Genomic DNA, 18,438 nt, shown 5'->3' with positions numbered 1-18,438 from the left:
TCCCTCCCTGTCCTCTCCTACTCTTATTCTTCCCCCTGATCTTTCCACCCTCTTTCTTCCCCATCCCTTAACTCTTCCTCTCCTTCATTCCATTTCCACCAAATACCATTTATTTGCACTTTTCCATATCCTACCCATACTCTCTTACCTTTTTCTCTCTCTCCTTGCCACACTCTCTATTAACCATCTCATCCTTCTTTCCCTCCATGTTAAGTCATCATCCAACCTTATATCTCTGCCCTTTATTTCTCCTCTCCTTCTCATTATCTCTTTCTTCTTCTCTACTTCGTCTATTTTCACTATTGCCGTCCCTTTTCCCCCCTCCTTACTTCCTAAGCATCTCACCCCCTCTACCCTAGCCTCTATTTTTATCTCTTTTAATACATCCTCTACCCTTGCTCTCACCTCTCTTTCCCCTTCCTTCACTCCTCTTACTACAATATTCCTCCTTCTTTCCTCTCTTTCCTTCATCTCCATCCTTATTTCAATTTCTTTAATTTTCCCCTCTAATTCTCCTCCTCTTCTCTCCCCCTTTTTCCCTCCCCCCTTTCTCTAAGTTTCATCTCTCGCCATTCATTCTCTAGCGCCTCCACTCTTCCCTTCATCTCTTCTCTCTCCACCCTCCCTCTCTCATCCATTTCCTCCATCTGTCTCCTCACTATCCCATCTATTTCCTCTCTTAGGTCTTTCATGTACCCCCTTAACATTTCCCCTATCATCTCCCTATTGCATTGCATTTCTTTCCTCATTTCCTCCTTCACCCCCTTTAACCCTTCCTTTAACTCCTTTTCCCATTCCTCTTTCATTTCCCTCTTCCATCTCTTCCTACTCCCCCCCTCCCTTCCAAACCCCTCACCGGTGACCTTTGAACCCTTTTCCCTTTCCTGCCCTCCCCTACATCTTCACCCCCTTTTTCCCCTGCCTCTCTCTCTCTATCACTTCCCTTTTTCTTTTCCACATCTCATCTAAATTCCCCGTGCTCCCCCTTCTCACCTCCCCCGTCTTCAATAATTCCTTTTTTGTCTTATCCTCCATCTCTTCTTCCTTGCTATTTTTCCTGATCTAATCCTCTATTTCTGTCGCCTCTCTACCTCCTCTATTGTCAGTGCTTATTCCCCCTCCTCTTCTGCCTCTGCCTCTATCCCTGTGCTCGCCTCTCTACCTAACTTCTATATTCCTTTCTCTCTGCCCTACCGTATGTCGCCGCTCTACCTATCTCACGCTCCCGGTTCTTCACTTCTCCTACCACGTGACCCTCTTTCTCTCTTCCTAACCTTACTCTGCTCTACTGTATCTTTTCCGCCTCCCTGCTTCTATCACCTTCTCCCGTACCTCCACCCTTACTTCTTCACTTTCTCCTCACCTCACTCCTCACTTGCACACCTCTCACTCTCTCACTCACTTCCCTATCTCCTCACTTTCTCCACCTTTCGCACTGCACACTTTCTACAATACTCTTTCTCGCCCACCGGAAACGGAAATCCTGATTAGGAAGGAGAATATTTAGCGCTAGACACTACGTCTTCAAGAAGATTCACTAAAGTCCTTGACGTTAGACGCCGGACGCATAGTCATCTGAAAAGTTTGTATTATTTTTAAATTAGACATTTTTGTACAGCCCCATAATTGGATGCCATACGTCCAAACAGGTTTTAGGTATCTGTTTGTAAATTAGCAGTTTGTTCTGTATCGACAGTTCAGAATTCCGTCCTAGAAGCCAATACATTTTCCTATATTTAATGTTAAGTTCTTCTTTCTTCTTTTTTACATGTTTTTTCCAATTTAGCTTTGTATCCAAGGTCATACCTAGGTATTTGGCCGTGTTGGCGTATGGTACAATTTTTCCATTAATTAGAGTAGGTCTATGATTCATTTTTCTGTATGTGAAATTGAGGTGGTTAGATTTTGTTTCGTTTAGCTTGATGTGCCAGCGTTTAGTCCAGTCACTTATTTCATTCAAAGCATACTGAAGTTTGCCCGTCGCATTATTAATATTATCATCAACTGCCAGTACTGCAGTATCATCGGCGAAAGTGGCCAACATTGTATGTTTGTTTAGTGGGATATCTCGGGTATACATTAAATAAAGTAAAGAGCCAAGGACACTTTTCTGCGGCACACCTGCTGCAATTTGTTTTAGATCTGAGTACTCTTTACCATAGCGAACTCTGAAATGTCTTCCCGATATATAAGATTTAAGCATCCCAAAATATTGCCTTGATAAATCCCTGTGCAGCTTAAATTCTAGTCCCCCATGCCACACCTTATCGAAGGCTTGTGCGACATCAAGGAAAACCGCTGCACAGATTTTCTTCTCTTCCAATGCTTTTTCTATAACGTTTGTAATACGATGCCCCTGTTCGATCGTAGTGTGTTTATCTCTAAATCCGAACTGATGAAGCGGAATTAGCTGTCTTTCTCGTATAATTGGTGTAAGTCTTTTTAGGAGCAACTTCTCAAAGATTTTAGATACAGTGGGTAATAATGATATCGGTCTGTAGGATGTAACCTCGTTTGGCGGTTTCCCTGGTTTCAAAATAACTATTACCTCGGTGATTTTCCAGTGTTGAGGGACATATTTTAGCTTAAGACATGCATTGATTATATATTGCTAAATCTGGGAGTTCTTTTATAATTTGTCCTGTAATGAGGTCGTACCCTGGTGCCTTTTTTGTACTGAGATTACATTTGATTAGATTTTTAAGTTCTTTTAGAGTAACAAGGGGTATTTCCTCTTCATCTTCTTTATTAACAAAGTTTATTTCTTCGTTAAAGTTTCCAGGGAATAGTGTAAAGGTATTTTCTAGATGTTCTGCAAAGAGATCGGCTTTTTGCTTTGAGTTCCTAGCCCAATTGCCATTTGCGTTTTTTAACGGCGGGTTATGTATCTTGGGCTTTTTAAGCTTCCTAGTTGCTTTCCATAATGAGTATTCAGTATTTTTGTCTGCTGTTAAATTGCTGAGGTATTTGTTTATTGACTCGTTTTTATACTCTTGTATCCGTCTCTTTAAAAGGTTACTCAATCGATTTAACTTGTTCTTGTCTTCCTGATGTCTAGATCGCTGCCATTTTCTGCGTGCTTGCTTTTTATTATAAGTTCTTTTAATTCTACTGGGTAATTTGTGTCACATCTAATTGTTTTATAAATATGCATTGTGCTTGCTTCTGCTGCTTGTTGTATATCGACAGTGAACTGTTCCACTTCTTCGTCGATTTGTTCTATAGTTGTAAGTGGTGTTTGGAGGTTGATATACTGTGAGAGCTCTTCTTTAAATTTACTCCAGTCAGTTTTTTTATTAGTGAGTTTTGGTAGGCTTTTTTCTTGCACTATGTTTTCATTTAGGGTTAGAATTACCGGTGAGTGATCGGATGATAAGTTTTCTTTGTTTTCTATATAGAAGAACTTTGAAGTTATTCCTTTGACTATAAAAAAATCAATCAGATCTGGTAACTTCCCTGAATCTGTCGGCCAGTAAGTAGGCGATCCAGTTGACAGGAACTCGCATTTATATCTTTGCCCAGCTTGGAGCAATTCTCTTCCCTTTGCTGTTAATCGAGAACCCCAGTGCGTATGTTTTGCATTGAAGTCACCTCCAATAATGAAGTGGTTGTCTAGAGATTTGAAGAGATTAATGTAATCTTCTTCTGTTGGTTTGTGTTTTGGAGGACAATATATAGCAGCAATTTTTAGGAATCTATTCTTCATTTTAGTGTTGACTACGGTTACTTGCATTGTTTCACTTTCCATTTTTGGGTCCTCATGGTGTACGATATTATCTCTTATTAGTACAGCCGAGCCTCCTCTCGCTTTGTCTGCTGGATGAGGAGTGTGGTAGCAATAGAAACCGTGAATTCTAATATATGACTGTCTAGTGAAATGAGTCTCAGAAATGAGACAAATATCTACACTCTCACTTCTTAGAAATATTTCTAATTCCGAGATATGTTGCGATAGTTCATTTGCGTTCCAAATGGTAATGCGTAGTGTACGTTTCATTTTTTCTTTTTAGTGGGATTCCTGAAGTTACTTTCTAACATGTCAATTTTTTCCACTAGTAGTTTAATAGTATTTTCTTGCTTCTCTAAGCGTTCGAGGATAGTTGCTGAAATGTCTTCATTAGTATCCTTTCTTTCAGCCCTTCTGTTCTTTATAATATTAGCGTACGATTTAATGTGGTGCTTTTGCTCAGGAACAACAGCTAGTCACTATAATAAAGTATTTTTTCATTAAGTATTTTTTGAGTTATTTTATATTTTAATCTGACATATTTTGATATAAAAATTGAAATATCTCGTAAAATATTTAGTTTTCGATAATCTTACCGTAACACTTTTATGTACAGAATAATAAGACATACTACATAACAAGACTACATACTACGTGTTCGCTTCGGCAGTTTACACATTTAGATTTTTGGTCTTTCCTCAGGGTACATTTTTCTGTAGCATGCTTGCCTGCGCACTTAACGCAAGCGAAATCTCTTTGGCAATATTTCTGTGTATGCCCAAAGGCCTGGCAGCGATTGCGGTATCATGTTATTATTTTTCTTCAATGGTTCTATTTTGACACTTATTCCCAGTATGGATCTTATATTGTAGATCTTTTCAATAATTTCCTTGTTATGAAATGTAAGCATAAATAATTGCAGCCCTCTTTTTGTATCGATTGCTCATTGCGTTCGTTTATAATTATTTCCTTTTTAATTATATTTTTGGCTAGGATGTTCAATCCCTTGTTAGTTAAATCTGAAATAATTTCATTTTCATCACATGAGGGGTGTAAGCCTCTTGCCATAACTTTGACGAATCTTGTAGATTTATCCTCATACGAGTGCCATTGTATCTTTCTTTTAGATAATTCTAGTGAGAGTGCCCTGTATGTTTCACTATCCAGAACATTTATTTTCCACACATTGTTGTTGTGTGAAATAAATTTACACTCCTTCTTTGTTAACTGTTGTGTGATTTTTTTGAGTTCTCCAAATTGTTCCATTCCAGTGACAATTATGGGCGGGGGAGCATGTTGCTTTTTGAGAGTATTTGCCCTTGTAGCGTTTAATGTTTCTTCAACTTATTTTGGGGCTGCTGTTTTACTCCTACAATCATCAGCAGGTGTGTCGGGACTGCTCAGTACTTTCCTTTTCTTATTGGGTCGTTTATTTTTCTTTAGAATCCAGTTTGTTTCTCTTGCAAGATCTTCTTCATCCGTGCTAAACGTTGTTTTACTGAGAATTGTATTTGATGGTGGTGTTGTTTCTGGATTCAGTACTGAGAATTTTTTTTAATTCAAGTATATGTTGTTGTAAGTTAGTGACGGTTTGTTCAAGTTCTTTCCTTGCTTTGGTTTCTTTTTGCCATTTTATATAATAGTTTAGTTTATGTAGTTCTATTTGCTTAGGTGTTCTATCTTGAGTTGCTTGCGTTGATGGAGCATCTATTGTAGTTATTGGGTTTGTCATGACATTTCCTACAAGCAGTGGTTGGCCTCCCCCAGAATCCATGAGGCCAGCCTCCTTAGAGGGTGGATTTTCCAAGTTTAGTCCTAGGCTGCCACCTGGGGTAGTTTCATCCTTATATGTTTTTTCCATTGCTTGAAGTGTTGCTAATTTTGATCCACCCCGGGTATTTTATTTCCCGAGTACCCTTAAGCAGACTGGCGAGCATTCCCCAATCCGCCACCTGGGGAGGCGCCCGATGGGGGATTAGCAACCCCACACGGGATATTTTATATATTAACGTAATTAATGCGTAATTAATATTTTTAGGTCACTTACAAATGGCTAAGGGCCGTGGCATACAAAAAACTTAAGCAGTAAGACTTAAGACGTAAGCGAATTAACCAATCACAGTCGAACAGTAAGGCAGCCATATTAAGTCTTAAGTTATTGTTTAAGTTTTTTTGTGTGCCGCGGCCCTAAGCAATGAATTGCATGTTTATGTTAATATAACAAAACAAATCTTGCGGGAACTATCAAAAATATTACATATACATTTGAATTAAAAGCAAGTTAGAGCCTTTGAGGACAAGATTTAGTCTATTTAACTTTTTTTGACATAATGGTTGAACACATTTTTTTAAAGTGATGAGAAACGTGAACATGGAAATTGATGGTTTATTCGGATGACCACTACTTACCGCTAAAGCCATCTATAGGAAAACGGCGGAAGCAAAGTTGTACACCTAATAATTTAGCAGCTACATTGATTAAAACAGAAGCCTACGATGCAGCTTTAGAAAATGTGAAACATGTTTTGAGATATCAACCACAAAATGTTAAGGCACTATTTAGTAAAGGTATTGCAAAAATCCTAATCTTCTTTTTATTTACTATATTTAATCTTTTTTTTAAATAAGTTACATATATTTTTGATTCATATTTTACATATGGCAAATTCAAATATATGTGTATATATATTGTGCGTATCGTTGGAATAATACAAGTACGTATGTATTGTATATTGTGTGCGCATCGTAGGAACAATATTGAAACACAAAAGAGGATATGCAAAAGCTTATGCAATCTCTCTCTCTCTCTCCCCACTGATTCAAAAATTAAATTTAGAAATGGCAGAAACGGTCGTGAAATATTTCTATAATATTGTTGAAAGGTGTAATATTTCAAATAGAATATTGCAGCAATGTATCAGAAATATTACATGCCGAGTGGGGAAGATATTTACTACAAATTTAATGATTTTAAAGGATAAAATTGCTAAAGACACAGAAAAAGAAAAGCACCTATATCCTTTATCTAATTACTTACTTTTATCATCTACTTTTATATTCTTTGACGGATTTTTAGTATCTTCAACTACACCTAGCATTTTACGGTATAGGTGCTTTCCTTTTTCTGCCTTTTTAGTAATTTTATCCTTTAAGGTTATTAATTCTGTAGTAAATATCTTCATTTCTGGATTTAATTTTTGAATTTCAGTGGAGAGAGAGAGAGAGATTGCATAAACTTTTGCATATTCCCCTTTACATCTCAATATTGTTCCTACGCACAATATATATACACACGTACTTGTATTATTCCTACGATATGCACAATATATATACACACATATTTGAATTTTTCATATGTAAAATATAAATCAAGAATATATACAACTTATTAAAAAGAAGATTAAATATAGTAAATAAAAAAAAGATTAGGATTTTTGCAATACCTTTCCTAAATAGTGCTTTAACATTTTCTGGTTGACGCCTTGAAACATGTTTCACATTTTCTAAAGCTGCATCGTAGGCTTCTGTTTTAATCAACGCAGTTGCCAAATTATTATAAACTTTTGTACGATCCTCTAATAAAATCTGTAATTCAGCATCATTAACCGACTCTTCCTCTTCATTTTGATTCAAACTTGAATTATATTTGTCGGTGAGAGATATTCTAATATTCTTCGATAACATTATATTGGAAAAGGCAGCTCCATCCGAATAAACCATCAATTTCCATGTTCACGTTTCTCATTGCCTTAAAAAAAATAAGTTTAACCATTATCCAAGAATATAAATAACCTTTATTATATAATTTATAAATATTAACGTAAACATGCAACTCATTGCTTAGCCATTTGTAAATGATCTAAAAATATTAATTACACATTAATTATATTTATAAATAAAATATAAATAAACATTCATACATTTCCAGAACCAAAAGTTGCGAGTAATTCCAGATCCGCAAAAATATTTGTGGACACTATAGAAGTGCTTCGATATGATTTTATCATTTCATTATTCCTTATGAAGCCAATTAATAAAAATGTGTATTCAATGTTGTTGTTTCTATGATGTTATTAATAGAACTTTTACCAGATTTATTTTGCTACATTAACATAACACATTGCGTAGCCATTTGTAAGTTAACCTCAAAATATTAATTATGCATTAATTACATTTATATATAAAATATAAATAAATATTATATACATGAATGCGCGTTTCACTTTTCCGCTATACTCTTATTATACCGTTATTTATCAATAATTTTATGTCACTTTATCACTTTTTTTCCTTGTGTTGCATTATTCCGTGATATTCTCATAATTGTTAATTACTTTGTCACCTTTCTTCTTGTCGTATTATTCTCCGCGCATACTCTTATAAAATAGAAACAGTATTATTATCTCACATGTATGTACACGCATCCACATATGATCTTGTATCTTAAAGTGTTCTGCACACTTAAACGAATAATCGTATATTATATGAGCGATGTAAACGCTGCTTGAGAGACAAAATCGCTTTGCGTGTGTGCGTGCGAGCATACATATGTGAGTCTGATTATCCTTATCCTGGAGAAAAATGAAAAATGTCATAATTCTAATATACGATCATCATTTCTCAGGGTTGACTACACCAATCTTATTTGAACTGGTTGCAATCAAAAGCTTGTATCCGCATTATATGTATATATAATATAATAAAAGTGCCGTTAGATTTTTGATTACGGCTTTAGTTCCTCAAGTATTTTAATCGAAAATTTACTTGACGTAAAACTCCGTATAAGCTACTTGGTAGCACCGCAGCCCCTGTACATAGGCAAAACTGTTGACCGTAGCCCAGTACATAGGCAAAACTGTTGATAAGACAGTAAGTATTTTTTTATGTATTTGGTGTCGCGACGTTACCGCGTCGCTTGATCTGGACGGCAACGACCGCACAGTTTTTTCTCTTTTCATTACATGAGATGTGTAGGTACTCGATTTTGCCCCAACACGAAGAAAATAACAAACACGGCGGCTGTATATTCCGGCGTATAAAGTGACTATCAAAACTAATGCGATATACTCTCTAATATGTACAGAATGCAATGCTGCATTTACCTAAGTAGATGCTCTGTGTAGAAAAAATCTATAACGACTCGATTGTTGCCCCGATATCGATTTTTTTGGCCCAAAAGTTTTGAACTTCTCTCAAAAGAGAAATATCGTGCGCACGTGGGCACAGTGCATCTCAAAATAATGATGGAATCAATCTACAACTAATAACACGAGTTAGCTGAAGATTATCACATAATTATCACATAATTACAGGACGGTCGAGCCGATTTTTCGATACAAGCAAAGATTGAGGAAAACGCGTCCGACTGATAAGAGAGTGTATTGCCTTCTGCTCGAGCTTGCAGAACGTCTGAGCGCTGCCGACGATCTCACTATGTTAAAGCCAATCATCGGTTCGGATTTGACCTTTGATCAATAAGGATTCACCACGCTATTGCGAAAAACAATCCTGGCTAGATGCAATTATCGTAATCGCAACTATTTATGGCGAAGATGAATAATTATAGTAGTGGGCCTTAAAATGTCGCTATCAATCTGTTAATCGAGTGCTGATCACGGTTTTAATAGCGCCGGTGGCGCTGATGCGAGTATTTGGGAACATATATGTACATGTATCTATATACACATATATCTTTCTTTATATTCTAAAAGTAAGATAAATAGCACACATCTTTCTCTAATCAGTATTTTAAATATGCAATTAATATAAGTTATATTGTTTAAAATATATGTCAAATATGTATACAGAAGTAGGAGAAAGTAGGATAAAATCGGGTAGGTGGGTTAAACCGGATACCTCTGTTTCTTTGTAATAAGTGCTACTATCTTCAGCTAACTCGTGTTATTAGTTGTAGATTGATTCCATTATTATTTTGAGATGCACTGTGCCCATGTGCGCACGATATTTCTCTTTTGAAAGAAGTTCAAAACTTTTGGGCCAAAAAAATCGATATCGGGGCAACAATCGAGTCGTTATAGATTTTTTCTACACAGAGCATCTACTTAGGTAAATGCAGCATTGCATTCTGTACATATTAGAGAGTATATCGCATTAGTTTTGATAGTCACTTTATACGCCGGAATATACAGCCGCCGTGTTTGTTATTTTCTTCGTGTTGGGGCAAAATCGAGTACCTACACATTTCATGTAATGAAAAGAGAAAAAACTGTTATCCTTACTTCGTCTCCCTTTTCAAAAAGCAGTTGGAAACAAAAACTACCACTCAGAAAAAGAAACCACTAAAAAAAGCTTTTTGAGACCCCTAGTTACAAAATTAAATAAGAAAGTCCTGCAGCAATGTAAAACAAGAAGATATCTTTATTTGTGATTTTTGTCAATAGAATACATCTTTGTATTGTATTTTGAAATAAATGATTTTAAAATAAATCTAGATTTTGTAATTGCACGGTGTTTTACATGTTTTCAAATAGGTACCTGGTTTTACCCTACTAGTAGGGCACAACCGGGTATTTTGACTTCTCCAAGAAATCTTGTTATCCTTGATAACCAAATATTTTTTTTCAGCAACTAGTCTTAGTTTTTCATTGTTTAAGGTCCACTAAAGATTACTAACGGTCAGCAAAATTTTTTTTACTCTGATTTTTATAGAAAAACAAATCCAAAAAATACCCTGTTTCACCCTACTTTCCCCTATATAAGTATACTTTGCAATAAGTAGATGTATGTAATTTAAAATTGCTTTAATAAATGTATGTATTATATAGAGAGTTTAAAATTATGGTAAATATGCATAAAAGGTCACACCTCACCGATTTAATCGCCATTAGATATGTTGTAGGAGGGAGTGTTCTGAGTAATTCCCCGCAAGAATCAAGTCGCGGTCAACATTGGTTTAGGAGATATAACAAATTAAAGTTTCACAGTTTTAATGCTATTCTTTACGTATTATAAGAAAAAATAGGTTTGGGTTAGGTTAGGTTATATCTTTCGGAAATGGAGCCTCCCCGTAGGGGGGTGGGGGCGGAACCTACTGCATTCATGCATATACTTTCCCATCCACACAACAATTGTGGGGTACATCTCGCTTCGCGTTGTAACGTATATGCGTTGGATACAGTGGATTCTGCCCCCCCCCATCCTACGGGGGGGCTCCACTTCCGGAAGATATAACCTAACCCAAACCTATTTTCAGTTTTAAAAGTAAAATTGAAGACATAACTCAGAAATTCATGTAGTCGCATATTGAAAGCTGTTAACGAGCTGCGAGGAATAGCTGAAACCGATTATTGACAAAATATTTATGATCATGTACCTATCCCGTAAACTATATGTATACTATCATGTAAACAAATACTTTTTCCATGTCTACCCTACAACAAATACAACGTACACAAACTTCACTTTTTCTAATATTATTTTATAATACCCGAGAAAAAGCATCAAAACTGTGAAACTTTAATTTGTTATATCTCCTAAACCAACTCCGACCGTCAGTTGAATCTTGCGGGAAATTACTCAGGATACTCCCCCCTACAATATATCTAAGTGACGATTAAATCGGTGAAGTGTGACCTTTTATGCATGTTTACCGTATTTTTGAATAGTTGGATCAGATAATCACTTCACATTAGTTTTTGTCAAAATATTGGTAAATATCTATAAAAGGTGACACCTCACCAGTTCTTTTCATTTTGATATATGTTATAAAGGGTGAGATTCTGAACAACTTTTACTTAATAACTATGTGCGGCATATAGTTTCCGAGATATATCATTATAAAATATTGAAGACATTTCCAGGTAGCAAGATGTCATCATTATAACGACATTTTAAGATCATTTCTCATCATATGACGTCAGTTGACTAAATAATGACGTAACACAAACATGATATTTTTGATGATATATTACCGTCACAGAAATAGTCATTTAATCGTCTTTTTAAGGTTATTTACTGATCAATTAACTAATATTTTTAAAATACGTCAATATTAAAATTAACGTATTTATATAAGGAAAATAATAAATATTTTATGATACCTATAAAGTTTACATGACCCTCTGTTCGAACTATTAAAAATACAGTATTATTATATTACAAAACTATGAAATATTGTTTAATATTAATAATTGAATTTGATGTGCATGTTTTCATATATCCAAAATTATTATTTATTTAATATTTCATGAGAAATGTTACTGCGAGCAACATTTCAAAACTTTACAAAAAGATAGTTTATACTTCAGCCGCTAGTTCGTTTGTTTACCGCTATGCAACGCGCGATGCATCCATCTCGTATTTGAGTTTCAGTCATGAGAATTATATAAAGCTTGCAAAGAGCAACTGGCAGAAGATTAAAAATGTAATTATTTCTATCAGTTTAATTTCTGATGCATCCCAATATAGGGAATTCAGATATTAGACTGATAGTTTAAAAATCGGGCAGATAAATGTTCCGTTAAAATCATCCATTTATTGTTAAAATCATCCATTTATTGTCTACTTTAAGATGTAAAATATATATATGTATGTATGTATATAAAATCATATTTATTACATTTGTAATTCCATTAATGTACATGTATTCTATAATGTATATTCTATAATAATTCTATGTTTCTTATTCTATTTGATAAAAATCCGATGGATTTTTACTATTAAAAGAACGGTAAATTTTGAAAAGTAGTCAAAGTTCACCAATTTTATATGTCGTATATATATTATCTTATATTCAAGAAATGTCGTAATTTTATCGTCATAGATATGACGTCAACGGTCTGTGACTTAGGATCGTCATTTTAACGTCACTTTCATGTCACTTCAAAAGTGAATTTGACGTAATCAATGACTAAGAAATGACGTTATAATGACGACGTTTTGCTACTTGGGTCATGGTAAAACAAATGACCGATGACTTTGACCTTGACATTTATATGTAGAAATACTTAAAATAATGGTATTGCCCACATTATTACTTAAAATAAAGATACATTTCTCGGACACGGACCCAGATAGCCAAGTCTGCCAAAAACAAATTTTATAAAAACTTGCTACAGATTTTGTTGACAAGACAAATGCAAATTTGATACAAGATTTGTTTTATCCAATGATGTCACCACAATGCTAGCAGAAATGTAACAAAATCTGCTGACATAATTTGATAGCAAATTGAAGTCAAAAACCGAGCAGAGCTTGCTGACATGACCGACATTAGATTGTCGGCAGAAACTGAACAAGATCTGGCGTGCAGAATCTGACGGCAGATTGGCAGCAGAAACTGGACAGAATCTGCAAATTAACTATTATTTAAAATAGTATAGCTCAGTTGCTTACCGCTACGCGGCGCGTTATTCACTATCTATACCCGTATTCAAGTTTTTGTCATGAGTGTATATAAAGTCTGCAAAATGCCGCTAATAATATTGTAATATATCTATTTTTATCAATTCAATTTTTGACACGATTCCCATACAGGGAATTCGGATATTGAACTGATTTTTGGAAAATCGGACAAATAATTGTTCGATTTTCACTTATTCGGACAATTTCTGTCTGAAAAAATCTTTAATATAATAAATTAAATTATTTAAATTTACCTATATGTTTTAACATATTAATATATGTTATTATTATATATTAATACTGTAATTGGTTTTATTTTTACCTTTAAAAGCACATCAGAAAATGATTTTCCGTGGATGTAATATATGACGTCATTTTCGGGTCTCATGAGAGCTAACTTCCCAGGTACCAAAGTGTCGTCATTATAACGTCATTTTTTAGTCACTGGTTACGTCAAATTCACTTTTGAAACGACGTAAAAGTGACGTTAGAATAACGGTCCTAAGTCACAGACCGTTGACGTCATATCTATGACGATAAAATGACGACATTTTTCTAATATAAGATGACGTATAAAATTGGTAAACTTTGGCTACTTCTCAAAATTTACCATTCTTTCAATTGTGTAACAATGCACTCCCCATTGTTACCCGGCACGTATACCAGCCGGAAGTCTGCCGCCCGGCGAACACCAGCCGGGCAGTGGCAGAGGCGCTTAGTGCCCTTTTTAAACGCATTGCGAAGATCTTAGAATATCGTAGAAACCTAGCACGATAACGAAGACAGTCGTTATACGGCTGTCGTTACAGCCGAATTCCGAGTACCGCCGAACGCCTCCGAAAAGTACCGAGCGCTCCGAAACCGAAAGCCGCGTCGTTTTCCCGCCGCGGGGTAGCGGCGCGTTACCCGCTAATTACCGAACCTGAAAACAACGCGTTGTTACCCCACCTGAACAAACGACGCGGATACCGTAAAGCGCTCGGTATAAAAAGGCCACCGGATCACATATCATTACCAGAACGGTACTTGAATCCTCTCGAGCAGTACGCTCCGAGATACGTCTGTACATAAAAGTATTACGGTAAGATTATCGAAAACTAAATATTTTACGAGATATTTTATTTTTTATATCAAAATATGTCAGATTAAAATATAAAATAACTCAAAAAGTACCTAATGAAAAAATACTTTTATTATAGTGTTTTGAAAAGCTCTCGAGATAAGCTACAAGAATATGCAATAAAAAGTAGGCAGTTCCATTAAAAAAATTGAAGGTGACCTTCACGTGACCTTCAAGCAACTATTCAAGGTCAAATTAATGACACCACCTTATGTCCCCCTCGAAACCATACAACTTTTGTCCGAAACATTTTTTTTAAATGCATTGTTTACGAGATATTTGACTGTTTCCAGACTTTTCTAACACCCCGTATATATGTATTTTAACCGTATTCTTATTTTTATATAATTATTTAATTATTTATTCGGCGGGCGGTTTTCGATGCCCACGGCACACCTTCGGCGCGTACTTCGAAGATCGATTTCGCTTCAAAGATTCGAATTTACGTGAAAAAAAAAAAAAAACCGAGTTGGGCGCCAGGTACGGCAGGCCGCACCACGTAAGACGACAGCAAACACGAGGAAAATTAGCGGAACCAATAATTAACGCGACGGCAGAATACGCGGCTAGACAGTATTCCCAAGGGGTAGAGAGGGTGGCTCGGGGAACGGGAGAAAGTAGAGAATCGAGAACACGGGGGCTAAAATAAAGCCTTCAATGTTTTGAAGTAGAAATAGCAGCAATATATTAACAATAAAAGAATAAAGTGGTCCGTATAACCAATAGCTTTCGGTGACAGCTGATATTTTCCATGCGAATGAGATATCGTTTATTTCCGCGGAGATGGGCACGACCGTGCGCAACAGTATCGGATTACCGGACGCCTTATGTGATTTAACTCGACTTTTAGGCCGCGAGGATTTCCACCGTACGTGACTTATTCAGGCCACGACAACTAAAGAAATCTCTCGAACGCACCGGTAATTACCTTACGCACGTTCGTGAACCCACCTCAATACAATGGAAATTTTCCGATTATACGACTCGAATCGGTCTTTTAACACGGCTCGCGGTGAGCTGATATGTGTCCCGATAACAATGACGACGACCTTTGCGTTGAAATACGTGAAATATATTTCGAGTGACTCGCGGAAACTAATAGCGGGCTCAACGACACCCGATAGATACTCGGTCCAATTTTTTAGAATTATGCTTTCTCCTCACTCTAATTACGCATCACTTGTACAAAATAGTGGCTAACAATACACAAAAAGAATACGCAAACTATCGAGAATGACTGTGGTGTACGAGTCGCGTGACGCAATACTTTGCGCGATCCCGAATATCGATCGCGCGAGCGTGAAAATCCCGATAATTTACAACATACAATGATTATAAACGCGAAACTAACATTAATGACTGTCGGCGGTGACGAAATACATAGAGAGAGCCTGTTCTGCATAATTCGGATGAGTGACTAATGCCCGTCGGCTGTGCGACGCAATCTACCAAAATTTCACAAAAGTTAATTCGCAAAACGCGTGGCTCGACACTTATAAAGGGCGCGACTCATCCGAATTAATTACCTACAATAATTCGGCAACAAAATCTGGCTGGCGACACTCGTCCCACCGGCTGGAAGATTTCGGGTTCTTCGTCGCAGTTTCGCTTCGATATCGCTCGCTTCAAGAGACCTGCATCCTACCGGATAGCTCGCCGAACAGTGCCGAGCGAGAATCCTGCAGGAGACACGCCGGCGCGATAAATCGCTATCGTGCCACCTGTGGCGCTTTCGCGTTACGCAGGGCCGTCTTGTGGTCCTCGCGATCCTTATTGTCATCACGGCCGTGCTGGTGGGTTCATCGCCCCGGAGTTTCCCAAAATTTTCTGTTCGGCTTAAAGGTGCGGGCTTACGGCTGCGCCCGATCGGCTCTCTTTCCTATTTGGTCGAATAGGCTCCGGATTGAAAGTCCGCTCGTCGCTCCATCCTTGGGACTCCCTCGCTTCGTGCGGGTGGAGTGGCCGCCCCTTCGGCCGGATTATTCCGGCCCTCCGCGCCTCTTTCCGACCATAAGAAATATAAAATTACCGGCAGCGATGTTTACTAGCCACCAAAAGTGTTTTTAATATTAGACAACTACGACCTGACGTCTCCTGTTTCCTGGGTGTCCTGGACTCCCGCTCTCGGCTGTCGCTCTTCTCTCTTCCTCTTCTTCCGCCGGATGGGATTCCGCCGCTCGACCTTGTGCCGACAACTAACTCGCGGGCTCATCTCGAGCTTACATTTTCGATAATTATTACAAAAAGTCAGATCTCGTCGATCTGACGATCGGGCCGCTCTCTCCCTAAATTAGGAGAACGCAGGCCTCCGAGAAACCGCCCCCGATCGGGCCATTCGGCCCTTGTGACGGACGTCCCAAAAACGTCACGTCACAGTATATATATATATATATATACAGGGTGGCCCACGTAAAGTGTTACAAGCTAATAACTCTAAAAATATTTCATCAAATTATCAAATCAAAAAATTGTTCATGAAAAAGTATAATTGTTTTAAAAAATACATTGTAAATATTTACATACTTTTTCTCAAAAATAATTATTTTTTTTACACTAATTGATTTGTGGTTGCTAGGACGCGAGAATCCATCTTTATGTATCGCTCGTATGTAACTGTTGTCATTTCTAGAGCGCTCCTCCCAAAACTTCGTCGCACGCCTACTTTTGGGTTGTCTTTTCTCGCTGCGCGCTTATACTCGCGCGAATTGATCGATCTTTTTTATTTAATTTCTCAATAATTATTACGAAAATCGCAAAATGGTATAGAACTTTCCTTCTCAGTTTGAGCCAATCTACCTTCACACTTCGAGTGTGTCAAAAATTATCGGACACCCTGTATATACATATATAGGAAAGTAGGATAAAATCGGGTACTTTCTTGGATTTGTCTTCCTACAAGAAATCAGATAGTAAAAACAATTTTGTTGATCGTTAGCAGTCTTTAGTGGACATTAAACTATAAGAAAATAAAGTTAGTTGCAGGAAAAAAAATATTTGGTTACCAAGGGTAACAAGAGTTTTTTGAGAAGTCAAAGTACCCGGTTTTGCCCTACCGGTAGGGTAAAACCGTGTATCTATATGAAAACATGTAAAATACCGTGCAATTACAAAATCTAGATTTATTTAATCAAAATACTGTTATAGCCCAAAAAGGCTATACACGAATTACTAGATATATAGTATTTTAGAGATATTATTTTATACGATAAGACATTACTCAACGTGTAACGCGAATACAGATCACGTTACGAATGTTGATCAAGCAAAGCGCTGACAACGCGAGCCACGCGCGAAGCCCGAGCGACCGCGCAATCACTTCATTGCGAAAACGCGGAAATCAAGGCAAGCGGAATAAGATTGCTCAACGTGTAACGCGAATACAGATCACGTTACGAACGTTGACCGAGCGAAGCGCTGACAACGCGAGCCACGCGCGAAGCCCGAGCGACCGCGCAATCACTTCATTGCGAAAACGCGGAAATCAAGGCAAGCGGAATAAGGGCGTTGCGAAAATGCAACGTAGAGGTCCTACCTAAAAACGAAATAAAAAGGAATAAGGAAATTGCGAAAATGCAACCAAAGAAGTACTACTTAAAACTCCTTAGCTTGCATCCGGATCTTGCCGCAAAAATCGAGCGACACGACACATGGTCTTGTCGCTAAACGATCTCCTCCTGGGAAACCAAGGGGAGATAATAAAAAGACCCATTGCTAACGAGCGGCGGGCAGTCTTTACCATTAATTAACATTACGCGGGCAGTCAATAACGCTTGTTACGGGAAACTATTAAATTAACACCACGCAGTCGGCAGAAAGAAATACATAAGATCGACAAGTGAGTCTCGCGACCGAAACTCGACTCCAGACACGCGCACGCCAAGATATCCGATATCGCGATACGCGACGCGAGTGACGTGCGGGAACTTTGTAATTAAGCCAAGTTACGAATAAAATTGTTATATATATATTCATTCCAAATACAACTCTTGTTCGACATTGCTGCAGGACTTCCTTATTTAATTTTTTAACTTTAGGGGTTTCAAAAAGCTTTTTTTTAGTGGTTTCTTTTTCTGAGTGATAGTTTTCGTTTCCAACTGCTTTTTGTAGGGAGACAAAGTCAGGATAACAGTTCTTCTTCTTTTCATTACATGAAATGTGTAGGTACCCGGTTTTGCCCAACAAGGAACAAACACGGCGGTTATATATTCTGACGTACAAAGTGACGATC

At 37.2% G+C, this 18,438-nt stretch overlaps 1 protein-coding gene across 1 annotated transcript in view; it reads left to right on the top strand.

Moving 5' to 3' along the window:
• Window positions 1–18,438, top strand: part of LOC115245696 (laccase-like) — a 222,779-nt gene that overhangs the window by 10,369 nt on the left and 193,972 nt on the right. The gene's annotated exons all lie outside the window — the stretch shown is intronic.

The sequence above is a fragment of the Formica exsecta genome, unplaced genomic scaffold, assembly GCF_003651465.1.
Source record: "Formica exsecta isolate Colony F162 unplaced genomic scaffold, ASM365146v1 scaffold127, whole genome shotgun sequence".
Lineage (NCBI taxonomy): Eukaryota > Metazoa > Arthropoda > Insecta > Hymenoptera > Formicidae > Formica > Formica exsecta.
The sequence above is the reverse complement of the archived record's forward strand: the minus strand, read 5'-3'. Positions and strand labels throughout refer to the sequence as shown.